Consider the following 26372-nt stretch of genomic DNA (forward strand, 5'->3'; position numbering starts at 1 on the left):
ACTCATGTCAGTGGTTGAGTGACTTCTCCAAGGTTTCATTCTAGTAAATTACAGAGGAGAAACTTGAACCCATGCCTACTGTCTCTAAATCTGGGGCTTACCTGCTCCAATGTTGTGTTTACTGATTTGCAAAACTCAAACTCTACCTCTAACCGTGGAAACCACTGTTATAAGTTAAGGAAAAATGTTAATTAAAAAATAACGTGTGGTTCTAAATAAATGAGCTATGAAGCCATGAAAAGACATGGAAGAAATTTAAATGCATATTACAAAGAGAAAGAAGCCAGTCTGAAAAGTCTACTGTATGATTTCAACTACATTACGTTCTGGGAAAAGACAAAAGTGTGGAAACAGTAAAAGTATCAGTGTTTACCAGGGGCTGGAGTGGGGGCAAATAGGTAGAAACTATTCCTGATGATATTACAGTGGTGGATACATATCACTGTACATTTGTCCAACCCATAGAATGTACAACACCAAGAATGAACCATAATGTAAACTATGGACTTTGGGTGATATTGTGTCAATGTAGGTTCATCAACTGTTAACAAGTGTATCATTCTGGTGTGAGATGATAGGAAAGATTAAACGGGTAGGGGCAGAAAGTATATGGGAACTCTCTCTTTTTCTTTAAAAACTTAAACCTACTCTAAAAAGTCAAGTCTATTTTAGAAAATACATTAAATAGGTATAGTATTACGTTTCAGTGCCAACAGACTTGCCGTGTCTGACTAGTTTTCCTTTAAGAAAAATGACCAGCTTTCCTCTTGTATCACAAATTATCTACACTAATTGACATTCCCATCTCTGGGGCTTTCTCAGTGGAAATTGATTTTCCTATTGTTATTTTAAAGCAGCATAGCATTGGTCTCCTATATTCAGATAGTGTGGACACATAATCAATTATAAGATTTATCTAGCTCTGAGGATGTTTTCCTGCTGGAGAGTTTTATACCCGAGTCTTATAGAGAAGATATAAGAGATAATTTTTATTTAAAGCTATGGAGATTTAGAGGAATAAACTAGAAGCTTAGTTTGAGACTTTCAAAATCCTAAAAATCTATCCAACCATCCATCATATAGGACAGAATGATTATATTACCTCCAGAATTAGATGCACAATGGTATGCATGCTGCTTTGAGTTAATCTGACTCTCAATTCTAATGTACACTATATATATCTTTTCTTCAATATACCAAGTACAAAAAACTTAAAGGTCAGAGCTTTGAAATGCCAATGCATTAATTTCTTTTTGTTTAAACAGTATAAGGAAATATTTTTCAATAAGAAGGACCATAATGAGCATATGTGGATAGGTTGCCCTGTCAGTTGCTCAAAAACTAACAACTGAGACCAGAATGTAAACAAGTCTCCACACACACACACACATTTTCTGAGATTGGGGCATTTGAGAAATGTGTAAAGGATTAATGACTAATTAGTGTTGTGTGAGTCATTGTGTGTACTGACCATTCATGCTTCCAGAGTCTCCTTCCTGTTGGTCAGGGGTTATGGCAACGATGTTTTGGAAATCTGGTCACTGCCTAGTTTGTAAAATCTGGACACCCTGGACACAAGAGTTTTGTTTTTCCTTTTGAGTTCTGAGATAGATTCATAGGCAGCTCTTATTATTTATACTAAAGGGGGAAGAGAGAGCTGTAGATCTGATAAGCTTTGACCATACTAAAATCACTTCTATTTGGGTTTAGAATTCATTGTTTAATTTTAGATAGCAGATATACTTTCTTAATCTCATTTTCTTTAGGCCAATCTTAAAAATTATATGACTTGAACGTACAGTGATAAAAGGCAGCAGGGGCATTTCTGAGACATGCAGGGTGACAGGGGAAGGGAATAAGACTTAAATTTTACAATGGCTATAACCATGTGGTTCATCTACATGTAGATAACTTAGTTCTGTGATATTTCCTCACAATGTTGTCTCTTTAAAAGTTGTATACTAATTAAAGAATAAAATTAATAAGATTGTGATTCTGCCATCAATTTGTTATATGATCAGTGTGGGCTGGGAGTAGAGTGACCAACCATCCATCCCTTTTTGCCTAGGACTGAGGCATTCTCAGGGATGTGAGATTTTTCAGTTTTAAAATCAGGATGAATTATTCATTTTAGCTCAGGGGAGTAGCTGTGTCCAGGGAAAGGGTGGGTTCTCCTGGCAACTTGGGCAAGGCATATATTACAAGGTATACAGCCCTGGGGACAGTGAGCAAAAATAGTGGATCAAGGAAAGGGCCAGAGCAGAGTTAAGTAGAGAGGCTGAAGATAATGGCCAAGTCAAAGTGTTAGGCAGTGAGTGGGTGTCCTTGTATGGAGCCAAATAAAATTAGAACAAGCTAGGTCCATTCTAGGTAGATAATGAAGAGTGGTTCCTCTAAGAGTTCCAGAAGAGCTGGCTGCTATTAGGGCCTTCTATTTAGTTTCTTCTGACACAAGGACAGGCTTGTGTGGGCACTTACAGAGCCCATAGAGGAAGCCAGCACTGTCAGATAGTGTGGACACATAATCAATTCTCCTGCTTCTGGCTTGTTCTATAAATTCAGGTATTTAGTACCTGAGTGCATCAAAATGTTTTGAAGTATTTTAGCAACTAAGCAATCCATGCAATGAGGAAGAGGTTCAAACAAATTGCTGTGGTTATGGTTGTCAGGGAAACCATGTCCTTATATAATGTTTGACAGTGGCTCTTTTTTAAAAATACCATAAAAACAAAGCTTGTCTAGTACTATTGGAGAAGAAAGTGTACAATAAAATGCACAAGCCAACTGAAAATTGCACAAGCCTGCATTAGATGCAAAATGCTAGCTATTAACTGATGTGTTATTTTATAATATAGAGGGTCAATATGTTGAAAGGTGTGGCAGGATGGGAATGGGAGTACAATTTACTTTTTGAAGCAAGTCCAAGCTCACACTATATTCTCAAAATATACTGTGTGCACTGGGTTGGGGGGAGGGTGTCCAGAATTGTTTCATTAAACAAACAGACGACCTCGTCTTTGCTATACACAAACTCATGGGATGGAATATTAAACAGATATGATATCACAATCAGTCAGAGGTTTGAATACATTATCCAATGATAAACTCCACTGCTAGAGGCTATAGGACCTGCAGGAAATGAAAAGCCTATCTTTTGGGTTTGTCCAGTTTATGCTTTAAGAGGGAAGGAGTGAGATGTGGTGCATGTTGATGCTAAAGCTCCCTATAGAGGAAAAAAGATCCTAAAATGTTGATAATGAATGAAGTCTTTCTTTTTTCTTATCTCTTTCTCAAGGTGTGTACATGTAGAACAAGACTTCAAGGAGGCGAAAAGGGTTCTAGAGGGGAGGGGGGTGGGGGGATGGGTTAGCCTGGTGATGGATATTAAAGAGGGCACGTCCTGCATGGGTGTCATGCACAAACAATGAATCATGGAACACTACATCAAAAACTAATGATGTAATGTATGGTGATTAACATAACAATAAAAAATTTAAAGGAAAAAAAAGACTTCAAGGAGGGGAAAAATGATGTTTTGGACACGGTAGTATTTGATTCTGAAATTTGGGGTTTCCATTTATAAAATATGAGCTTAAAGTGTGACAAGATGAGGTGAAAGTTGCATTGCAAGGTGAATGATTTTACAGAGAAAAGGGGGAAAGTGAGCCCTTTTGAAGCTCTCCAACCTATGCAAAAGGACTATATTACTTAAGAGATACATGATTTGAGGGGCGTTTGGGTGGCTCAGTCAGTTAAGCATCTGCCTTCAGCTCAGGTCATGATCCCAGGGTCCTGGGATTGAGTCCTTCATTGGGCTCCCTGCCCAGCGGGGAGCCTGCTTCTCCCTCTTCCTCTGCTTTCTGCTCCTTCTGCTTGTGCTCTCTCTCTCTCTGTCAAATAAATAAAATCTTTTAAAAAAAGAGAGATAAATGATTTGAAATGTGGGAAATCAGATGAAAGTCCAACCGGAAGAGATGATTTCTGAATAGATCCTAATGTTTAGAAGAAATTGTTTCTTCCTTGATTGAGCAGTTTCTTTCCTTATTTTATAAATTATCAGACTAATTATTTATGTAACAAAAAATTGAGTTTTTACCTCTCCCTTCCTTTACCTTCAGTGTATATAAATAGCTGTAGGCAGATGACATAGTAAAATGTTCACATTTTTTTTTCTTTACAATTTGCTACAAAGGAAATGTTTGGAGGACTTAAGATGTCCAAAGATAGAGCCAGCTCATCATTGCCTCTGGCCTCACATTTAAGTATATTTTATTTCTAAAAGACTATGGAACACTTTTCTCATCCCACTGCCAATACACATTATTTTAATAAATATTTTAGTGCAGAAGAATAGGAATAGCAAAACAGAATTAATATATTTTAATAACAAGATGACTGACCTCACAAAAGAGAATGCTATATGAAAGTAAACAGGAAATGAACAGGAGGAGGCTAATAAGGCACTATAGAATTAAATGCAGATTCCTGTGGCATTTGAGTTTGTATAAAAGGGGACTGATGTAGTTATTTTTTTAAAAAGTTTTATTTATTTTTTTTTTTGAGAGAGAGAGAGGGAGAGAGCACAAGCAGGAGAGACAGAGGGAGAGAGAGAGAATCTCAAGCAGGGTCCACACTAAGCACAGAGTCCAACACGGGCCTCGATCTCATGATCCTGAGATCATGACCCCGATGAAATCACCCCGGAGCCAAAACCAGGAGTCAGACATTTAATCAACTGTACCACCCAGGCGCCCTGGGCCTGATTTAGTTCTTAACATGTAGGTGATTAATTTCTCCTCTTCCATTACCCACGCCCTACCCCCTAGTCCTGCCAACCATATTTTTTTAGATTTCTTATCCTTTAGGTTCTCTTAGAGTTTCCATTTTCCCATTAGTCAATCTAAAAGCATGAGAATGACAAAAATGGTGAAAAGTCTGGAAATCATATTGCATGAAGCTTGGTTAAAAGAAAAGGAGGGTATGCATTTGAAGGGCTGTCATACAGAAGAGGAATTTAACCTGTTCTGTGTGGTTTTCATAGATGGGACTAGGATCAATGGGAAGAAAATATGTCAAAGTAGACATTCAGTTTCTCAGAGATGCCAAAAATGGGTTAGGCTGCTTGAAGATGCAGAGAACTCATGATTATTGGAGGTGTACTTAGCTTATTACCTACCCTGTCCTGTACTTTAGGTCTCATTTTGGGGGGGGGTCACCTCTAGGGTTTTCACTGCACCAGCTACCTCCTTTCTTTCAAATGGCCTTCCCTCTTAGACTAGATATTCTCAAGTCTATCCCTCTAATCTGAGGTCTTTTCGTTCTAATTTTCTTATCATCCATATATTCCATCTAAGTGATAATCAGGCACCAAGACCTATGGATTTGATCTCCCCGCTGTCCATTGAGCCTGCCCTCTTCTTTCCACCCTGCTGCCATTCCATTGTAGTTCTTGTCTCCCCCTTAAGAGGTAAGTTTTGGAGGGCATGGGTTGCCTTTTATTTATTTATTTTATCCCAAGTTGGTTAGCACAATAGCTGAACATGCAGAAAATATATTTAGAATGAATACATGACCATCAACAATTTATTGTGAGGCTACTTTTGCTTTAAGTGGCAGGTTGATCAACTCATTCAATAAATATTTTTAAACATCTACTATGTGCACTGGGGATATCCAAATGAGTAAGACCACAGTGGTATTCCCCCAAAAGATCGTAGCCTAGTTCAGAGGAAAATATGTAAACAAAATTTGACTTTCCTTAGGCAATGTTATAAAAAGAAATACACCTGATAAACTTAACCAATCAGAATATCCAATTGCCAAATGAACTATTGGGACTTCATCAAGATAAAAAGCTTTTGCACAGCAAAAGAAACAGTCAACAAAACAAAAAGACAACTAACAGAATGGGAGAAGATATTTGCAAATGACATATCAGATAAAGGGCTAGTATCCAAAATCTATAAAGAACTTCTTAAACTCAACCCCCAAAGAACAAATGATCCAATCAAGAAATGGGCAGAAGACATAGACAGATATTTTTCCAAAGAAGACATCCAAATGGCCAACAGACACATGAAAAAGTGTTCAACATCGCTCGGCATCAGGGAAATCCAAATCAAAACCTCAATGAGACACCACCTCACACCAGTCAGAATGGCTAAAATTAACAAGTCAGGAAAGACAGATGTTGGCAGGGATGTGGAGAAAGGGGAACCCTCCTACACTGTTGGTGGGAATGCAAGCTGGTGCAGCCACTCTGGGAAACATTATGGAGGTTCCTCAAAAAGTTGAAAATAGAACTACCCTATGACCCAGCAATTGCACCATGGGTATTTACCCCAAAGATACAAATGTAGGGACCCAAAGGGTACGTGCACCCCAATGTTTATAGCAGCAATGTCCACAATAGCCAAACTGTGGAAAGAGCCAAGATGTCCATTGACAGATGAATGGATAAAGAAGATGTGGTATATATATATGTATATGTACATATATATATACCGGAATATTATGCAGCCATCAAAAGGGATGAGATCTTGCCATTTGTAACAACGTGGATAGAACTGGAGAATGTTATGAGGAGCGAAATAAGTCAATCAGAGAAAGACATGTATCATATGACCTCACTGATATGAGGAATTCTTAATCTCAGGAAACAAACTGAGGTTTGCTGGAGTGGTGGGGGGTGGGAGGGATGGGGTGGCTGGGTGATAGACATTGGGGAGGGTATGTGCTATGGTGAGCGCTGTGAATTGTGCAAGACTGTTGAATCACAGATCTGTACCTCTGAAACAAATAATGCAATATATGTTAAGAAAAAAAGAAGAAGAAGATGATAGCAGGAGGGGAAGAATGAAGGGGGGGAAATCAGAGGGGGGAGACGAACCATGAGAGACAATGGACTCTGAAAAACAAACTGAGGGTTCTAGAGGGGAGGGGGTGGGGGGATGGGTTAGCCTGGTGATGGGTATTAAAGAGGGTACGTTCTGCGTGGAGCACTGGGTGTTATACACAAACAATGAATCATGGAACACTACATCAAAAACTAATGATGTAATGTATGGTGATTAACATAATAATAAAAATTTAAAAAAAGAATATCCAATTGCCACTACTCTGCAGGAGCCTGCCACCAGCTCTGGCAAGTATTCTTTGAGAAGTCGCTGACAGTTGTGGGTTTCACAGGGCTGAAGGTAGATCCCCCCAGAAGAAATAGAGGACACTAATATCTGAATGGGTGAACTAACAAGTTCAGGAAGGCAAGCCATGGGTCTGGTTCTGACGACCAGTCTTTCTTTGCTAGGAACTATCCTCCCTTAGTCTAGGGATTCTCATGTTTTAATTTTTCTACTTGGGCTTCATCTGTCTCCATATCACATCCATACTGGTTCACCATCAAACTGATCACTGCTTAGAATGAGAGTGTACATAGAGCTAGAGAGCTTTGATTTTTCAGTCTGCAGGTGTTTAAAGCTCAGACTTTCTGCTTGGCTTCACAAACATATTTAGCTGTTTTATGGTCACCCTGGTTATTTATTCTCCTGTTTTCACTTTTATGGATCTAAGCAAATGCATGAAATTTTAGACACAAGAAGCCCCTCCAAAGTTATATATTCTGTTAACCAGTTCATTGGAAATGCTTGTAAATGTCTATGTCCTTCCCTCCTTAGTTAAAATGTCTTCTGCAGCTTCAGTGAGAGTGGTTTTATAGAGCACCTAGATTTAAGAATGAAAAAAAAATTCTTGACTGAGTGTGGCCTGGAGGACTTTCCCTCATTACTCGCATGCATTTTTCCCTACTTATTTCTGGTCTCCAACTAATAAATGTCCCCAGGCTACAGTCTTTTTGCAACAAAATGTGATTTTGTTACTTTATCTGTTTCATACTCTTCCCACATAAGCAGCACTGGTTTTACAATTTTAATAAAGGAAGAAAATAAATACAGGAATGTGTGTGTATGTGCATGTGTATAAATATGTTTACATATGTGGGTATACAAGAAACAGATGAGTCAAGGGAGAAAGATCAAAAGAGGCAATAAGACAACTACAAGAAATAAAATTTGGTATTCTGTATTTGTGACCTCAAACTTTCCTTTCCTTTTTGGGGTGGGCTCAAATTTCCTCCCATTAATCTCTAATTGTTCTGACATTCAAAATGCCAGACATTTGAATGAGTTTTGTCTCCTGAATTCTGATTCCACGCTCTGTAGTCCGACTGACCAACTCCATGTTGCAACCCATGACATACATAAGTCATGTGATGCCATCACATCAAAGTCAAATGAGGAACAGGTGAAGTTTAAAGTGTATGAGTGGAATCATGAAAGATACCCTCAGGTTACTTTCCAAAAGAATTTGACTTTCTTAAAATGTCAATATTCTGATTTTATTATCTAACCAGTTGTTCGTTAACCAAAAATGTGTTATATGCCAGTGATGCAAAGCTTATTTACTTTATCAAGTTATTCCATTGCTGCCTTGTGATGATTGGGGGAGGGTGGGGTGGTAGGAGAAAACCAAAAATAACATGTTCAGTTCTTTCTAACTCATTTAAGTTCCAATTAGTCTAACAGGCATTTGTTTTTGGTTATTACTTTCTAACTCTTGAAATCTTCTATCCATATGCCTATACGATTTTGTGTTTCTCTTTCATCTTTTTCTTTTCAGTTAGAATTAGAGAATCAAATGCTGCTATTATTTATTGATCATCCTCTGCATATCGAACTCAACATCTCTACTGGTTTCTGGAGTCACCGGAATGGAAGTGCCTTGGAAAAAAAATATCACCTTCAAACGTTTTGTTCATCGAAGTCTTAAATCCACAGCTTACTTAGACCTCTTGGGCTCAAGATTGCATAGGTCTTTTTTCCTCCGTAGTTCATTCCAGAATTGGATAATAAAGAATTGCATGTTTTAGACAATGTAATATACCCAACTCCAGACTAAGAAAAAGAAGATTTTGGCATGGATAATCTCAAACTTAAAATATGTCAACCATATAATGAAAATTAGACAGAACATTTAAGTCAAGCACGAACTAATCATCTTTCTAAACTTATCCAACGCTCTCTGCCAACTCCTGATTATGTGGGAGTTGCTGATCTGTTTTTCAGATTCTTTAAGGTCTCCTGAGGTCATGTTCTGTCCTAGGATTCAGGTTTCTATGCTTAAATAGAGGCCCAAATTCTAGGCTGCTGCTTCTAAAGAGGCGAGGGAAGAAATCCCCACCCACCCCCGCTTTCTGAATCTTGAGAACCTGGTGTAGGGGTAGGGCCAGCTCTGCTTTGGGTCAGATTAAAGGGCAGCTAAACTGCCTGACTTTGGGAATCTTCCCCAAAGTACCACCTTACCTTGGTCTGAAAAATCTCCTTTAGTGTGTTTTATGCAGAGACTATTGTTTTCCAGAAGACCATTGTTAAAACAATTGAGGCAGGACCAGGGCTGGTCATTGTTATGTAGTATATATTGAGCAACGAATCAGAGCTTTTCTGTATTTGTCCAATGGATGGAGACTTTTTGTCGGGGGGGGGGGGCGCAAAGAGAAGTCCTGATTTACTTGATCTGATCAGCTAAATTTGTTACTATGAATAGACAAAGATTGTGACCAGAGAGTATCACTGGAGGAAAACACTGATGAGAGGCAAATGGTAAGGGGAAATTTGCTGCACATCTGAATACAGAAGCTGAAAACCCTCTAGAAATACTGCATCAGATCTTTGGAGAGTTGGGCCCAGGAATATGTATTCCCCTCCACCCCCACCCCCCCCTCCCCTCAAAATGCAGGAAATTTAGACAGAGCCATGGTTGGGAATTATTCCCACAAAAGGTTGTTTCCTAAAATGGGTTTGAACGTAGTGCTTCCTGGATACATGGAGACATAATAGATGCATATGAAACGCTTAATTGGTTGAATGAACCAGGGGCTGTGGAGAAGCTTAATTATGCTTATAGCTTTGCTACCTTGATTGCATCCAAGGCCCACTGCCAGCTTCTCGGCTATAATCCGAGGATACAGAGAAGACAGGAAAAGCAATGAGGAGACAAGCAAAAGAAGACGATTCAGATAATTTCTTGGGATGTTTTGGGTTATATCTGGTCTCCCTTGCTCCCCCAAAAAGAGACAGATTGACATCCCATCTCCTCTAGCAGGCTTATGGCATATGCATGATTGAAAGTAATTTACGGCACCTTTCCAGACTCAGCCTCCAAGCAGGAAAGCTGACGTTAAAATGGTGCATGTGACAGAAATGTGGCCTTGTGGGAGCCCCAGAGGAGCTCCAAATCAGATCAGCTGTCCTTCATCAATCAAAAGTTGGCTGTAGCTCACTCCTCTATTTGGAACAAGTCTAGTCTTCCATCATTATGGCAGAATGGGTGGTTCATGAATAAGGTTTTAGCATGAAACTCAGTACACACTTGTTATTGTAATCTCAGCCTGTAAAAACGAAACGTCTCAAGGATGAATCAGCCTCATCATCTGCAGTACCACATTTAGAATGTCTTTGTGCATTTTTTTTCTTGGATTTCTCCCTCCTTCTTCCAGTGCAGACCCGTGCCGTGCTCAGTGAGGGTGTCCTTATGCATTCAGCTGGAATCTCCAACTGTAAGTAGGGACTAGGGCAGTCTTCAACGAAGAAGCACTGGCTGGGGGGAAAACTTGATCTCTGTGCCATTTAGGTAAGCACTGTGGTAATCACCCTGCAGCACAAAGTCATTGTGACATGATATTATCTCCACTCCATGGATGAGGAAACAGAGATTCCACGAGGTTGAGAAATTTGCCTAAACTTATATATGTGATAATGTAGGCTGGTAGTCAGGAATGGAGGGTCAGACAGGAGAGGTGGAGGGAAAGGCACAAAAAAGAGAGGATGTGAAAGTTCCAGTCGTAAAGCAAGAGGAAGAGAAGATGTGGAAAGAAACGGGAAGAGGGGTCAAATGGGTGCACTGTTTTTTTGCCAAACGCTATTCACACTGGATTCATTTATAAATCATTTGAAATATGATCAGTTATCTGTGCACTCACTGCTGGTCTAGAGTCTCTTTGCTAATAGCATAGCCAAAGAAGCCCAGTAGGGGAAATTCTTAGTGCAGAGCTGGCTAACAGGTCCAGTGCCAGATCAAGCACACTGGGGATTAGATTTGACCCGTGGAAATGGCATTCTCTACCACTGGTATCAAGTAAATGGGACCCAGTCGGCTAGAGCTCTTACCTGCCCCAGCTCTCCCCTCTTATATGGTCAGCGGGCACGAGGCATGCGTGTTCCAGGAAACAAGTGGTCTGTGTCCTCAGCTAGTCATTGCTCTGTGCCTCTCGCAGCTCAGTGGCAGCAAGTTGTACCCTGAGTCATATCACATCACATGATGCAGTCAGGAAATATGCTATCTGACAAACGTTCCCCGCAACGCTCAGCATGCTCACCTATAGATAAAATAAATGTGACAGAAAAGTATTGAAATATTAATGGTATTTTCTTCTTGGTGTTTTCTTGTACTCTTTGAACATTAAAGGCAACATTAAAATAGCTGCATTTCTTATACTCTTGGACTGAGAGTCACTACCTATTAAATGATCCTTAGCCCTTGAGCAGAACTTGGTGCAACACCTGTAAAATTTTAAAAAATGAACAAGTCTAATAATTTCAGAAGCCTGATAGTTATGCAAACATTAGAGAAGATTGTAGTGTGTTTGTGGTATCTTTACAACTCCCTGGAAAGTAAATATTAAATCCATGTTTTCCATGAGGAACCTTGTTTTCATTAACCCAGTCCTTGAAGAGATCATCAGGGATATCACTGTACATTTAATGAAAGTTTGGGAATTGCCATAGCTTGCACTTATAGAGAAATTTTTGTCATCTGGGAGCACAATAGTCACAAGAGACTAATATATGTTCTTAAGAACCAGGCACTTGAATCTACCTGCATTATGATTACCTTTCTTTTTCCCTTCCCTTCCCTTCCCTTTTCTCCTCTTCCTCCTCCTTCTTGTAACAGGGAAGACACATCAATAGCTCTTCTAGGAATGGGAGTTTGTACTTTTCTTTCTTTTCTTTTTTTAATGATTGAATTGTTGATCACAACAATGCTCTCTGCCTGTCTCCTCAAAGCTGCCATCAGTCCTGGAAACTATTTACTTTGATGAGAGCCAGTTAAGGCACAAACTGAGTCAGAATTCTGGGGGTTATGAAAAGCACAGCAAAAGCTGTGTAATGCAATACACCCTAAATAAAATGAGATTGGACTTCATCCTGTTGTGGGTTTGGAGTGGGGAAGCCACATGATTAGATTTCTGTTTACATGATTATCTTGGCCGCAGGATAGAGAGGAGGCAAGGCGGAAGAAGGGAGACCACTTGGTCATAGTAGTCTTGACAAAAGACAGAGGTAGCCTGGGCTGGTATAGCAAGAGAATGGAGATACACAAGGAGCAAAATAACACAGTATTTAGTGGCAGACTCTATGTGGGAGATCAAGGGACATGCTACATCCTTATTGATGATAAAGACAGATTCTCAGGGGGAAGGATGTACAGAGAATGAAGTGGGGGAGTTTTCTAGAGCTTGAAATTGATTGTTATTCTAACTCTATACGTGATCTTTTCCTTACTAGATGAGAAAGTCCAGGAGGATAGAATCACTCAGTGTAGTTTCTCTCTACCAGTTTGGTATCATGAAAGAACTCACAGAATAACTGGGGTTTAATACCAGCTCTGCAATTTAGTAACTTTGAAGTATTAGGCAAAAATACTTAATGTCTAATCAGAGCCCACTTCAGGCCCCAGGAAAATAGCAGTGAACAAAAATGAAAAATCTCTACCTTTATTAAGCTCTGTCTGGGAAGACAAACAACAAACAACTAAACAAAAAACTAGAGAATCACAAACTGTATTAACTGCTATGAAGGAAATAAAAAAGGATGATGAGATGTAGATAAAGAATGAAAATTGATCAGTTGCTCAAGAGTTGGGGGGAAAACATTACAGGCAGAAGGGACAGCAAGTGCAAAGCCTGCCCATGGGAAAAGGGCCTGGTAGGTCAGGTAACACATGCTCCATAGAAGTAGACCTTGAAGGCTCTATGGAGATTGAATTTTATTCAAAGAGCAAGAGAAACCATAGATGAATTTTAAGCAAGGAAGTCAACATGCTCAGATTTACATTTATACAATGTCATTCTGGCTAATGAATGGAGAATCAGAGAGGGAGAAAGTGAAGAGAGATTAGCTAAGAGACAATTGCAGTTCTCCAGAAAGGATAAAGTGATTCAAATAATAATAATGCACATACAGCCTTACACTCTTGTAAGCATTTTTTTCGTAATTTATACATTTATTTTGTCTAATCTTAAGACAAAAAACCCCACTGAAATATATTACTCAATTTATAAATTTTCCTTCATTTTATTATAAAAATCCAGAAAACTTTAAAAAGTTTTACACTATATGCCTACCCCCAAGATGCTAGAATTAACCTTTTCCTATTCTTGCTTTGTTGTATATGTATCCCCCTAATCATTCCTCTACCAGGCCATCTTATTTTTTGGATGCATTTCAAAGTACAGGTATCAGACACTTCACTCCTAAACACTACAGCACAAATATAATTAACTAAGAATCTATATTTTTTTTAATTCCTTTTTTTGGTCTATGGAATGCATAAATTTAAATGACTATTTGATGAGTTTGCCAATTTCTTTCTTCTCTCCTTTTGGGACCCTGATGACGTTTTATGAGACTTACTGATATTATTCCACAGGTCCTTAAGTCTGTAAATTTTTTTCAATCTTTTTCTGCTATTCAAGTTGGATAATCTGTTGATCTCTCTTCAAATTCACTTTCTTCTGTCATCTCCAGTCTGTTAATCTCAGTTCTATAACTTCTCTTGGTTCTTCGTTAAAGTTTATGTTTCTCTGCCAAATTTTCCTTTTTTTCATTATGTATATATTTTTCTTTGTGATATTGTGCATAGCTATAATATCTGCTTTAAATCCTTGTCTGCTCATTTGAACATCTGGATCATTTTAGGGTTAGCCTCCATTGACTGTCTTTTCTTTCTTTTCTTTTCTCTCTTTCTTTCTTTTCTCTTTCTTTCTTCCTTCCTTCCTTCCTTCCTTCCTTCCTTTCTTTCTTTCTTTCTTTCTTCCTCCTTCCTTCCTTCCTTCCTTCCTTCCTTCCTTCCTTCCTTCCTTCCTTCCTTCCTTCCTTCTTCTTCTTTCTTTCTTTCTTCTTTCTTTCTTTCTTTCTTTCTTTCTTTCTTCTTTCTTTCTTTCTTCTTTCTTTCTTTCTTTTCTTTCTTCTTTCTTTCTTTTTCTTTCTTTCTTTCTTTTTTGAGGAGGGGAGGGACAGAGGGATAGGAGAACCAGGATCATGACCTGAGCTGAAACCAAAGTGGGATGCTTAACCAACTGAGCCACCCAGATGCCCTGGGAGAGAAAGAATCTTAAGCAGGCTCCACGATCAGTGCAGAACTCCACGTTCAGGCTCTATCTCATGACCCTGAGATCATGACCTGAGCTGAAATCAAGAGTCACAGCTTAACTGACTGTGCTGTCCAGGCGCCCCAATTGTTTTTTTCTTTTGAATTTGGTTCATATTTTTCTGTTTCTTTGTGTATAAAGTAATTATGGGGGGTTGTATCCTGGACATGTGGATGATATTCTGTGTAGACTCTGGATTCTGTCAAGTTCTTCAGAAGAGTGTTGATTTTTTTCAACTTAAAATAAAACAACAGCTCTGATCAGAACCTAAAAACTCCGGTTTCTGTTGTTAGTCATTTATATATGTTGACTGATTACTTTTCACAACCCTATCGATTTTATAAGGTAGACCATTTTATAGAAGAGGAAATTGAGGCACAAAGAAGTTAAGTAACTTGCCCAAGATCAGACAGCTAGTAAGCGGAGAATCTTCAGAGTCTGACCTTCAAACAGTTCTTGAAGTGGAGTGCTAACAGTGGGTATAGAAATAGGTGGACAAATCTGAAAATTATTAAGGACTTAAAATTTCTCTAAGACTTGGAGAGATATAAGCAGGTGGTGGGAAGGGAAGAATCTAAAAGTATTCTGGGGTTTTGGCTGGAGCATTGGGATGTGCTGATAAAATTTACTGATATAATGAAAACAAAAGAAATACCTAGATTTTGCTTCGTTGTTGTTGTTGTTTTTGTGGGGGGGAGTATCGTTTTAGGTTTGTTGAATTTGAAATCCTACTAGATATTCGAATGGAATTGTCCAGTGGGCACTTGGGAATATGAGTCTGGAGCTTGAAGGGTGGTTGGATTAGGGCTGGAGACACAACTTTGGTAGTCATCAGAGTATGGGTATCTTTTAAAAACCATTGGATTAGACGAGGTAGCTAAGGCAAAAGTATAGAGAAGGGCTGATGGCTTAGGAAAAATTCCCAAGGCACATAAGCACTAAGAATTTGGGTAGAATTTGGCAAAAGAAAAGAAGAAAAAGCAGCTAGTAATTGTGAAGGAGACCAAGAAGAACATAGTGCCATGGAAATCAAGAGAAGAGAAAGTTTTTAGGTGGTAGTAATGTATATGAAATGCTGTTGGAATGTTTAGAAGGATGAGGACAAAAGAGTCTCTGTTGGATTTAGCAAAGTGGAAGTCAATATAGTAATAAGGTTGGGATATGTACTGGAATGAAGAACCAATATTTGAATGAGGAAGTAGAAACAACAAGTTCTGAACCACTGGTTAATAAGGTCTATTGTGAGCGAAGAGCAGAGGAATAAAGAGAAATTTTTTATGCAGGTGGAGATGATACAGTAGAAAGGGAGACCTTTATCAATATCAGCCATTAATCAAGTAGCTCATTTAGCCAATTCGTTGGATTGTTTTGAAAAATCAAATGATTTCTGCACAACTGCTCTGTAGACTATAAATTACTTTAAGAAGAATTTTAGGACTTTATTATTTCTAGGCTTTGTAATTTCTGTGGGTGTTTCTGTTTATCTTATACAGTAAGTACCTATTGATCAAGGCCCCCATTGGTTTTAAGTTCTTTTATGTTGTGTTAATAAAAGTTGATCTTTAAACGAGTGCTTTTTCTAAATTATCTCTTTTTGGAGTTTTGACTAGTTGTTTTACTCCTCTGGACTTCATTATTCTATTTCAAAAATGTGTGGTAAATGATGAAACACTCTCTCTATTGTTATAGAGAGAAGTCCAAACATATTGCTGAGTGGAAAAGAGGGGTGTTTGAAAACAACATATGGTGTATAATTTCATTTTTTGCAAAACTGTATACATCAATGTATTTATTTCATTCAATTCATTTATTTCATATGTCAACATCTGGACGTATTATTAACAGAATATCAAAATGGAACTGTTTATCAAAATTTAAAAATATGAAATAGTAAAACTAAAGAGAATAAAGAAGACAAAACCAGGCAAAAATAGATAATATTTTCTTTCCCAAGGTAGGTCAATTTTATCATATGCAAAGGGATAAGTCTCAAAATCAAGGTGGATTGCATGGAGAGAAAACCAGCTCGGTTTATGTGACCATGAGCCCACAGAAAAGGACCATGTTAATTTTGAACTTACTACTACTACTAAGTGGAAAAAAAAATCACCCTGAATCCAGGTGTCTTTTGATCCTTATCCTTTCCCATTTTCTATAAGCCATTCCTTCAACAAAGCTCGCCTCCATCTATGCTTCGCTAACAACACCAGCTCCACTTCCTGACCCAGTTCTGTATGACTTCTTTGGGTTCTGGCTTTGAAGATTTTGTCGATTGAATCCTGCATCCTTCCTTTTATTCTTGGCTTTATCCAGAGAATGCTGAGTTCCAGCTCAGTGTCAATTTTGGAACACAGATTTCCTGCCTGGCTCTGCAGGACAAATGCTACTCTGCCAGGGTTTTTTTTTTTTTTTTTTTTTTTTGTGGCTTTGTTCTACTCTATCTGCAGTGGCCAATAGTAGGCGTCATGTTCTGGTGCCCTCTGATGCAGTCTGCCACTTGCCCGACTACACCTTGGCTTACCTCCCTGTGTGCCAGTGTTCTTTGTGATTGCCCTTTTTGAATTAGACACGCTTTATAAGAAATTGGTAATTGTGCTTATTTTTGGCTGCTGGGAAATGAGTCTTACCTTAAAAAAAAAATCTTATAATTTTTCCAATAGTTTTCTTTGCTTTGAAAAGTTATCTGGGGGCGCCTGGGTGGCTCAGTCAGTTAAGCGGCTGCCTTCGGCTCAGGTCATGATCCTGGGGTCCTGGGATCAAGCCCCGCGTCAGGCTCCCTGCTCAGCAGAGAGCCTGCTTCTCCCTCTCTGCCTGCCTCTCTGCTTACTTGTGCTCTCTATCTCTCTGTCAAATAAAATAAAATCTTTAAAAAAAAAAAAGAAAAGTTATCTGAAGGTGAAGGAGTTGAAGGACATATTCTTGGGCTGTTTACTCTGCCTTAGAGGCCCTTTTTTCTTCTTGCTCCTTATCTAGTACAGCCCTACCTTCAAGGTCCAGCTGAAATCCCAGGCACTCTGTGAAACCTTCTTCATCATTCCTGCTTTGGGGATCTGCCCTTTCTCTGTGTTTTGGTATCACAGAATATCTGCACTGTTTTGTTTGGTTTTCCTTTCCAACTTAACCTATGCTGCCTTACCTTTCCAGTTAACAATTTAGCTTTGTTCTTCCACTCACTCATTTATTCCAGGTATAGGCTCTGGAGTAAGAGTGCCTGGAATTCCAGCTCTGTCTCTGGTTAGCTGCACTATCTTGTTAAAGACACTTACCATTTCTAGCCTTAGGCTCCTTCTCTGTTCAGTGTGGTAATAATATAATAATATCCATATTTTGAGGCTATTGGGATAACATGGAACATGTTTAATACAGTGCCTGGCACTGGTATCCAATAATTTGTATCTTTTGTATTCTTATTGTTATTTAACTCCTCTGTAGTTAGAAGAACTGGAGAAATAGTTATAAAACAGACAATATTCTACAGATCTGCCTTGATAGAACTTACATTCTAGTCCTTAATAAGTAATTACTCAATTATTTCTTTTAAATTCTACTCTTTTAAGAAGTACAGGGTGCTATGAGCATGTCTTCTGACTTCCTCTGGAGGGTTTGAGAAGGTCCTCCTAAGGAAGCAATAAATGACTTTAAATTAGAGAAAGGGATAGATATGAATCAGGTTAATGTCAGGAAGAATATCAGGAATGAGAGAATCCAGAAGGCAAAGGGAACAGCATGCGTGGGAACTCTGAACCCAGGAAAACATGAAGCATCTGAGATACTGAAAGGCAACCAATGTGCCTGGAACTCAGTGATCAAATGAGGTGATAGTTCCTAGACAGCCACCCCCGGGTTTTATGTCTCATCATTTTCCTAATATCTTGTGCCTACATATTAAGGAGCCTAATTAATACTTGTTAATAATTAAGTCTACGTGGATAAAGCTGGTTCATCTGATTCCTTTAGGCACCAAAAGAAAATGGTTTTCTGAGTCAGTGATGTATAAGCAAGGGTCCAGCCAGGAAAACAGAAACATGTTGGGCATTTCAACCTCGAGGACTTAACGTGAGGAGGTAGTTACACTGGCATCAGAGAAATGAAAAACCAAAGCATGACACTGAAGTAACAAAGAAGGAGTAACTCCAGGAAGCCACCACTTCTCCAGACCAGAACCTCAAACTTGTCTCCATTGCATCTCTTCCCTACATCCAGTCTTCTTGCAAAATCCTATCTTTATAGCCCAGAGGAGCTGGAACTCAGGACTGGTGTGGGGGTAGGAGGAGGCATGTGGGGGAAGGAAATGGTCTCTCTGGCTGCTACTCAGCAGGTGCTGGGAGGACTTTCCATGTAGTGCTGGTACCTGTATCTCTAAGAGTGAACCACTCAGGTTAGTTCTAAGAATACTGAAATAAAGCAGGAGACTGAGACCAATTGTCCATCCCAGGCTGGAGGGCCATTGCTAAGACAACAGTGATAGGAACAGGAAGAAAGCAGAAAGGATCCTGCCTTCTAGTCTTTCTCTAGTAGCCACGATTGGTGGAAACCAATAGGGAGTCAGAGTGCAAAGGGGACACATGATTTGCAGAGCCCTAGCACCAGCGTCACATAGCATAGTATAGAGGGGTGCATTGAAGTTTTTATCTCTATGATAGGTTTATAGAAAAGATACAGGGGTTGGGTGTTGACTCTTGGTTCGGATGTTTGTTTGTTTTTTATTAACATATAATGTATTATTTGTTTCAGGGGTACAGGTCTGTGATTCATCGGTCTTACAAAATTCACAGTGCTCACCATAGTATATACCTTCCCCAATGTCCATCGCACAGCCTCCCCATCCCTCCCACCTCCTTCCCAACCCCTCCACTCCAGCAACCCTCAGTTTGTTTCCTGAGCTTAAGAGTCTCATGGTTTATCTCCCTCTCTGGTTTCATCTTGTTTCATTTTTCCCTCCCTTCCCCTATGATCCTCTGTCTTGTTTCTCAAATTCCTCATATCAGTGAGCTCATGTGATACTTGTCTTTCTCTGATTGACTTATTTCACTTAGCATAATATGTTGTTGCAAATGGCAAGATTTAATTTTTTGATGGCTGCATAATATTCCATTGTATATATATACACCACATCTTCTTTATCCATTCATCTGTTGATGGACATCTCGGCTCTTTCCATAGTCTGGCTATTTTGGACATTGTTAATATAAACATTGGGGTGCACATGCCCCTTCGGATCACTACATTTGTATCTTTGGGGTAAATAGTGCGATTGCTGGGTCGTAGGGTAGCTCTATTTTCAACTTTTTGAGGAAACTCCATACTTTTTCCGGAGTGGCTGCACCAGCTTGCATTCCCACCAATAGTGTAAGAGGGTTCCTCTTTCTCCACACTGGCTGGGATCTTGATCTTGGGGTTGTGGGATCGAGCCCCTTGTCGCCCCCCTTCTGCTCAGTGTGGAGTTTGCTTGGGATTCTCACTCTACTTCTCCCCTCCCTGCTGCTCTCTCTCTCTCTCTAAAATAAATAAATAAGTCTCTAGATTAATAAAAAAGATACAGGGGATAGGAAGGTAAGAACAAAGGAGAAGGTAAGCATTGTTCATTGGATATCAAGGGTGACATAGTCTTGCTTTGGACAGCACCCGATTTTCTGATTTCTGATCTTTGACATATAATAAGTTACTTTTAAAAACTTTGCAGAAAGAAGATTCCATTGACCCTTTCTTTGGTGGTAATAAGATGAATTCCTCCACTAATGTAGAACCACAGTGAAAATGTCTATATAAGTTTATGCCCTCTCGTCTGAGTTGGAAATATATATGCATATGTATATATGTATCTATGTACGTATATGTATCTATGCACATATATGTAAAAATATATAATACATACATGTATACACACATATATACACATCCATATTTAAGTATATAATGTCTATTTAAGTATATATTTTAAATGATTGAAAAAGAACAAACTTTGCAAGTTCTCACTCTTGGGCTTAAAGCTGTTGAAAACTAGCACACATTTCATTAAAAGAAGACTGCTGGTTTTTACACAGGCCTAAAAGGGTCTTGCCATATACCATATCTGTTGCTTGTGCACTCCAGGGAAAACTCTGCTTCCCTGCTTTTTCCTTGCTGGTTGATTGTAGACTCCCTGGGATCTGGAGAATCATGTGTGCCTTTTTTCCCAGCTTATGGCCTAGGTTTCAACTACCTAGTGAAGCTAAACAGGCACCACCCAGAGACCTTTTTATTACTCCCCTTGCCCTGAGTCCCATGGTGTGGAAGATTTCATCACCTAAACCACAAATCATAGGTTACAAATCATTTCTCAATATTTATGAATAAAAATATTCTTAAAAGCCACTATTTCAACACTAAGTTGATTGAATTCCAATCACAAGCAAACGGATGTTTGGGCCGTCCCAAATAGTTCCAACAAAGACAAAAATGTGATGTTAATTAGCTATTTTGGAATATTAAAAGTAATGATTGGATCCCTAACACTACTTTTAAGTATCTAAGAGACACAGATTTAGGCATAATTAATTTTTTCCCAGGTGTACTGTATTAAAAGATGTGTTTGCCTGGAAGGTCTACTTAGTACAGAAGTGTGACTTGACCAATTCCTCAATATGACAATACTTGAATTAAGTACTGTAGTTCCTTTATTTCAACTCAATTAGTGAAATAAGTACTTTGGTGTGGAAGGAACTGATGCTACAACATTTTCATATAAAAGGAGGTTTGAAAATGTTATTATATCATTCAAATTGACTCATCTGTCTCAAACATTCATTTCCTAGAAATAATCCAAATAATCCTTTGTAATAATTGAAACCTTCTTGTTTTATTTCACCTGCTTTTCTTGCTCTGATTTTCAACATTAGAAAGCAATAATAACCTTGGTAAAGATAATTCTTGTGGATTATTATAGCATGGCTAGTCCTAGCTGGCCATCAATCCCTCAGTAATGCCAAATACTTTTATTCTGTTAAGTCAACACAACCCAGAATTACTGACAGTCACAAACCAAGGTCTGATAATTCAGTGTTCAAATGTAAAACAAAATACAGTTTTTATCAGAAATACAAAATACGGTAAACAGATAAATATATTTTTCAAAAATATGGGCTTGTTACAGAGACCTAAATAATTACCCAGATATAAATTTTTAAAAATAAAGTATGCACTATTTATATGTTTGTTTTCCTGCTGGTAACAATATTTATGTGAGAAACGGAAAAAAATTCACAGTGCAAGCACGGCATAAATCTTTGATGGGGTTTAGAATTCTTGGCACCTTTAATCTGCATGATATTTGCTGCCTCTTCACAGGACCCATTATGGGTTTGAAAGACCAGTCATCAAAAGTTAGCTCATTTATTCCGGACGCTTTGCTTGTCATTCAAATATGTTACCACAAAGTGCTGGGTAGTGCCTTGATTATGTTGTAGAGTTGCGTACTTTAACTTTAATGCATTAAAATGTAATCTTACTCACATGGTAAAGCGTAAACATTGGACAGAACTATGAAATACAATTATTATTTTTAAAGTAAATGACAAATTGAAAACAAGATTAAACCCAAAGACTGAGATACGTTTCTGTACCTTTGTTAATGACCCTTTGCTGTTGTCAGTCAAACCTCAGTTCCTGTCTCTTTCTACTCTGGAAAGAAACTGCTCATCCCCAACTTGGCCAAAGACCTTTTTTGGAGCTTTTCCACCACACTGAGATTTTTAATGGCTTCACTAGATAGTCGTTTACTATCCTCCTAAAGTCTTTTGTCTTTAGCTTCTTCACTTAGCACTACTTAGTTCTCTCACTACCTAAGTTCCAGGTCCCAGTCTTACTTTCCCCTAAATAGGGTAGAAAATTGTCCCTCTGATTCACAAGGCTGCTGTTGATGGAGAGAAATTACAGATATGATGTGCTTCTCCCAGGCAACAGCACACCTAACAATCACATTTTTCCCTTCAACTATACAAAGACTTTTTAGCTTCCTTTGCCTTTCTTTAAAAAAGCTCCTCTGAGTTACTTTTCTCCTTTCTTGGCAAACTGCTTAGTTGAGTGCCTTTAAAATGAGATGTATATCACATCAATTCTATAGCAACCCTCATACCCAAGATCTAATATGTTTTCTTCCTGGTCTTATGGAGACCATATATGCTAAGTTAATAATCTAAGTAATATCAGAGTGTAACTTTGAAAACCACATTGAAATTCTTCCAGAGAGCAAACAAAAAGTACATAGTAGTTTTAAGACAAATTCAAATGTTAGGGAAAATAATAACTGTATGTAACGAAACTTGTTGTAGCTAAATTATAACAGCTCCCAATTATAATAGCTCTTGGTAGGCAGAGCCCATATTTGTGGAGGAGGGAGGAAAATTTGCCTAAGAGCCAAGGAGATTTTTGAGACTGAAGAATCAAGAACCTGACCCATCTCTTTTGAGTTTCAATGTTATTAGAATATCTTCAGTAGACAGAGTTGATACTAACTGAAGTCTACTGGCAGGAAGGACTCCAGACTCTCCTAAGAAATGTGCAAAACTGGTACCTCAGTTTTGACGTCAAGGTTTGCATATTAGAACTACTTTTGGTCAAGCAAGAAACCTGCTTGGGTCATGTTTTAGATGGAGTGACTGAAGATTTGATCATGACCTAAAAGAAGTGTAGCAAGGACTAGCAAAGAAATCATTACAAGTGGACAAACATTCTTTGGAAAACATTCTTTGGACAGCCAATGCACAGTAGCTATGGGATGTGGCTACTATTGAGCAGTTATACTAGTGGTCTGGTTAGACTTCTTGGTTCTCTTCATTTGGAATCGGGAAGTAGGACTGACCACTCTGGATTGAATAAACCTGAAGAAACTTGTAGAGTTCAAAGCAAGTATGGTTCCTAAAGGCAAATATAGGACTTCAGCTGATGAAGTAATTAGTGATATTATAAAGGAGTTACAATCACCTTTGTATTCTAAGCTTGACTTAAAAAGTAGTGTCAATAATGTAGGTTTGAAAATGTTAAGATACTCAAAATTTATTCTCAACTTCCAAAAAATTTGGAATAACATCATGTTTGTTACATTAAAAATTTTTTTGGAGGGGCGCCTGGGTGGCTCCATTGGTTAAGCATCTGACTCTTGATTTTGGCTCAGGTCATGATCTCAGGGTTGTGGGATCTGCCCTGCGACGGGCTCCATGCTCAGTGCAGAGTCTGCTTGAGAGTCTCTCCCTTTCTCTCTGCTCCTCCCCCAGTTCACACTCAAATAAATAAATAAATAAATATAATAAATAAATAAATAAAATCTTTTAAAAATATATTTTTGCAAAGGTCTTATCTCTCTCTAACTTTTGTTTATCGAAGGGCATGACTTTATCTTCATTCTTGCTTCACCTCCCATGGAGTACCTCAAAGTGCTCTACATAAAATAAGTGTTAAATTATCTAAATCAGTATTGAATTATGGAATGAAGGCATAAATTTGGAACATCCAGAATATTTCAAATACTGAAAGATACACACATTTTTAATGAGAAATACTTATTTTATTTGAGAAAATGATTTTTTTACAACCAAGGTTGAAAATAGTGGCTATGGTGTTATGATGCTCAGAGAGCTGGGTTGAGAAGGTGAATTTAAGTAAAAAGAAGAATTAGCTCTCAGGTGTGCAGCCAGAAATTTTGATTTGTATTTGGAACTTGCTGTTACATATTTTTGGAAAGTCTTTTGATCTCAATTTTCTAATTTCTTTGTCAATCTTATTTGTCATTATATATTTTATATATTGTATTAAAGTGTGTTCCAGTGGGTTTATTCTCAATATTTAATTTTTAAAGGTTTACATCCTATTCTCGTAAAAAGTCCATATCTTGTTGGTAATGATTGTTTATGTGTCAGCTTGGCTGGTCCACAGTACCCGGATATGTGCTCAGACATTATCCTAGATCTTTCTGTGAGGGTGTTTTTGGATAAGATTAACATCTAAATTGGTGGACTTAGTAAAGTAGATTGCCCCCATATTGTGGCTGGGCCTCATCTAATCAGCTGAAGGCCTGAATAGAACAAAAGACTGACCTCCCCAAGGAAGAGGAAATTCTGCCAGCAGATGGCCTTCAGACTTGAATTGTGGCATCAGCTCTTCCTTGGTCTCTAGCCTGTTGGCCTACCCTTGCCAGGTGCCACAATCATGTGAGCCAATTTTTTAAAGTAAATCCATCCATCTATCTATTCTATGTACCTATGTACCTATGTATCTATCTATCTATGTATCTATCTATCTATCTATCTATCTATCTATCTATCTATCTATCATCTATCTATCTCCTATCCGTACTGTTTCTCTGGAGAACCTTAACTAATAGAAAATTAATGAAAGAAAAAAACACAGAAACCATGGTATAGCAGGATTGTCATATACAGCAGTTTCAAAATGAATTATCTGGTATTCTCTTTAATTTTGAGGAAATGTAGAGAAGACGAGAATATATTCAGTGACAGATGTAGGGAACAGAGTAAGGCATTAGACTGTGATACTATCACTAGTTACCCTCATATCAATTCTTCTTTAAGTGATAGGCTCCCCTTTCACATCTTCATTTGCAGCCATGTGTGGTCTTGTGTCTAAGCTCTGTCCAATGTTATATGCAATAGACTGGATGTTTATTGACCTCCCAAATTTGTATGTTGAAATTCTAAGCCACAGTGTGATGGTATTTGAATATAGGGCCTTTTGGAAATGACTAGGTCATGAGGGTCGAGCCCTCATGAAATAGATTAGTACTCTTATAAAAGACCCCGGACAGCTCCCTTGCCCCTTCTGTCATGTGAGCAACAGAGAGAAGATGATCATTTATGAACCATGAGGCAGACCCTCACAAGACACTGAATCAGCTGGTGATTTGATCTTGGACTTCCCAGTGAGAAATAAATATCTGTTGTTTATAAGCAACCCAGTCTAAGGTACTTTGTTATAGAAGTCTGAATGGACTGTGATAGAATGTAAATGAAAATGTCTTTCATTTTCAGCAAGTGTACCTAAAAAGAGGGGTCAGGTCCTTCTTCCTTTCTTTTTCTAACAATGGTTGGAACCATCTTGGACAAAGAACTGAATATGAGAATAGAAGCCTAGTTTTGGGCACTGCAAGTCTCCAAAGCAGCCCTGGCCTATCTACCTCTAGATTTTTTTTTTACATGAAGAAGAAATAAACTCTTAATTTGTTTAAGCTACTATTACATTGGATAGCCTATATTCAGAATGTAATCTCAATTGATATATAGTTATTAGGAATTTGGAGGTTGAAGCCCATATATTGTCTCAAAATGATATTGTTAATTCTGTAATTTGGGACTCTCTTTTGTAGACCTCAACCTCCAGACAGGGATATAGTATTCTAGTGGACAAAACTGAAAATTTTTCACCTTGTTACTTAATATTCTTCATCCACACTGTAAGAGAAGAGTAGCAAATATAAAAATGATGATAATTATTTGACTTCTTATTTCTGAACAGAAGTCTCCATTCAAATTACATCTGTGCTCCATTCCATTTCAAACTGAAGAGTTTCTCAAGCTAATTTAGATTTTGTATTTTCTATGTCTTAGGAAGATATAATATTGGTTTTACTTGGATTCACTTAGAATTGAATTTAAATTCACTCTAACTAACATATTGCTTTGGGACCTTTTTTTTTTTTCAAACCTCTACTTCAAACATCCATTAGCCTAGTAATCAACCAGTAAAGACTAGCTGTGGATGCCCCAAAGGTGCTTGAGCCAATTGCTTCAGCCTTTCTACTTGTTAACAGCATGCTTTGGTACTGAATGACCTCAAGTGTTGTTTTTATGGCTGTAACTTCAGCTTTAGCGCTGCTATTGGCCCTTTGGATTGGGTGTTC

Source organism: Zalophus californianus, chromosome 10 (genome assembly GCF_009762305.2).
Source record: "Zalophus californianus isolate mZalCal1 chromosome 10, mZalCal1.pri.v2, whole genome shotgun sequence".
In the NCBI taxonomy this organism is placed as follows: domain Eukaryota; kingdom Metazoa; phylum Chordata; class Mammalia; order Carnivora; family Otariidae; genus Zalophus; species Zalophus californianus.